Genomic DNA, 2,905 nt, shown 5'->3' on the forward strand with positions numbered 1-2,905 from the left:
GTTGATCGGGCTGTTGATTGTAGCTTGTGGAATACTGTCCAACTCCTCTTCCATGGCTGTGTGAAGTTGCTGGATATTGGCAGGAACTGGAACACGCTGCCGTACAAGTCGATTCAATGGGTGACATGTCTGGTGAGTATGCAGGCCATGGAAGAACTGGGACATTTTCAGCTTCCAGGAATTGCGTACAGATCCTTGCGACATGGGGCCGTGCTTGATCATGCTGAAACATGAGGTGATGGCGGCGGATGAATAACACGACAATGGGCCTCAGGATCTAGTCACGGTATCTCTGTTCATTCAAATTGCCATCGATAAAATGTATTTGCTTTCGATGTCCGTAGCTTATGCCTGACCATACCATAACCCCACTGCCACCATGGGGCACTCTGTTCACAACACCATACACGTGGTCTGACTTCTGCTCAGTACAGTTGAAACTGGGATTAATCTGTGAGAAGCACACTTCTCTAGCGTGCCACTGGCAATCGAAGGTGAGCATTTTCCCACTGAAGTCGGTTATGATGCCAAATTGCAGTCAGGTCAAGACGCTGGTGAGGATGCAGATGAGCTTACCTGTGACATTTTCTTACAGGTTGTGCAAACCCACAGTTTGGTCTCTGACAATCCCGCAGGTGAAGAAGCCAGATGTGGAGGTCCTAGTTTGGTGTGGTTACACATGGTCTGCAGTTGTGAGGCTGGCTTATGGTAGAGAAATTAACATTCAACATTAACATGCAGCTCCGGTGCATGCTCAATTGCACGCTTCCTCAACTTGAGACATCTGTGGTATTGACAAAACTGCACATTTGAGTGGCATTTTATTGTTCCCAGCCCAAGGTGCACCTGTGTAATGAGCATGCTGTTTAATATGCCTCACCTATCAGGTGGATGGATTATCTTGGCAAAGGAGGGATGCTCACTAACAGGGATGTAAACCAATTTGTGAACAAAATTTGAGAGAAATAAGCTTTTATACATATGGACAAGTTCTAGGATCTTTTATTTCAGCTCATTAAACATTGGACCAACACTTCACATGTTGCATTTATATTTTTGTTCCGTATATTATCCTCAATGTTGATGGATGAGTCCTGGGTGGATGAACTTTTCAATCAGTATTCTCAAAACAGTCATGCAGCACTGATTTTGCCTCCTCTGTCCAGCGCCTCACTATTCTCTGTGTTGGTGGCTCCCTCTTGAGTTTCTGCTTGTAAGCGGGGAGTAGGAATAGAGAGGCATGAGCGGATTGACCGAAGTGGGGGCTCATGCTCCCTGCCTAGCTCTTCTGCTGTCTCCCCTGTTCTTCTCGCCAGAGGGCTGGGTGCTCCAGAGGAGAAGGGCCAGAGAGCAAGGGCAGCACCACACCAAAGGAACACAGGAGACATAGTGCTGGACCACTCTGGTGGACAGATATACCCCTCTTGGCTTAGAATATGATAGTTTATTGTCCACATGAAGAAGAAACTTGCCATTGGCTTCACATTACAATTAAAAACAACAACCTTCAAGAATACAAAGCACTTTAAGCATTGCTCCATGGCAAGCCTTACCTTGGGCTGCTCAGCACGTGTTACTTCTTTGAGAAGGAGTCTTTGAAATACAGGTTTGGTTGTCTTGTGTGTTCAGTGACTGGCTCTTGGCTCCGAGGCCTGTGGCGTTGTGACTAAACGTGCAGGTGAAGCCTACGGAGAACTCTTCTCCAGAGGGAGAAAGCAGCAGACTGGCCCTCCCCTCCCCTCCACTCTCTCCGTTTGAGTTCACCACAGCGTTACTGGAATGACATGCAGACCACTCCACCGGAGTCAATGCTTATCCTCAATGGTGAAAGGTTAACTAGTTTCCTGTTGGCAATTGTACAACTGTTGGCAAAATAATGTAGTGTTACACAGGTGAAATTGTATGTGACGATATGATTTAAAAAATGTCCCAATTACACAAAAATTAAGCGAAGGCATAATGTGGTAATGAATTTCAAAACAAATTGCAAGCAAAACTGTTTGTTAGCTGGCTAGGTACCTTTCTGTGGTCATCAGGGATGATTTATTCTGGCAGGTAAAGTCGCACATTTATTCAAAGCATCAAGCATTCAGGTCCTAGAATATTGACAAGTCACGATTAGTAAAGGGCTGTTTTATCGTTTTTCATGGCGTTAAGAATGTGTCAAACTCATTCCATGGAGGGCCGAGTGTCTGCTGGATTTCGCTCCTCCCTTGTACTTGATTGATTAATTAAGGTCACTGATTAGTAAGGAACTCCCCTCACCTGTTTGTCTTAATTGAAAGTGAAAACCAAAACCCAGCAGACACTAGGCCCTCCATGGAATGAGCTTGCAACACTTAACTAGTTGCCTTGAATGTAACTCCTCAAACAACCTACAGCTGCTAATCAGCCTCCAGACCTGGCCTAACTCTCCTTAAATCACCACTACCACCCTACTTAAACCTGACCAAACAGTCATTCATCTCTCCTCCAATTATTTAAAAAAAGTTTTATGGCAGACTATGCTCAGCAGCACTCACAATGTCTATTTTCTCCGGTTTCCTCTCCGTTTGCAGTTGATAACCAAAGTAATAAACACTACAAAATACACCTTAACATATCATATGTCTCTACTCTTCAAGGAGCAGGACACTAAACCGGACGCTTATATTTAAAAAAAAATCACACTATGCCCTCAGACGAACCATCAAACAAGCAAAGCATCAATACAGGATTAAGATTGAATCCTACTACACCGGCTCTGACGCTCCTCGGATGTGGCAGGGCTTGAAAACTATTACAGACTACAACGGGAAACCCAGACGCGAGCTGCCCAGTGACGTGAGCCTACCAGATGAGCTAAATGCCTTTATGCTCGATGCTCGCTTCGAGTCAAGCAACACTGAAGCATGCACGAGAGCAC

At 45.2% G+C, this 2,905-nt stretch overlaps 1 long non-coding RNA gene across 1 annotated transcript; it reads right to left on the bottom strand.

The window, feature by feature from the left end:
• Positions 1-918: 918 nt before the first annotated feature.
• On the bottom strand, positions 919-2,183 carry LOC115111066 (uncharacterized). Its single transcript, XR_003860752.2, has 3 exons — positions 2,020-2,183; positions 1,554-1,862; positions 919-1,402 (listed from the first exon to the last, which is right to left on the bottom strand). It is a non-coding gene; the product is annotated as an uncharacterized LOC115111066 (long non-coding RNA).
• Between the last annotated feature and the right edge of the window lie 722 nt (positions 2,184-2,905).

The sequence above is a fragment of the Oncorhynchus nerka genome, linkage group LG27 (assembly GCF_034236695.1).
Source record: "Oncorhynchus nerka isolate Pitt River linkage group LG27, Oner_Uvic_2.0, whole genome shotgun sequence".
NCBI classification, from domain to species: domain Eukaryota; kingdom Metazoa; phylum Chordata; class Actinopteri; order Salmoniformes; family Salmonidae; genus Oncorhynchus; species Oncorhynchus nerka.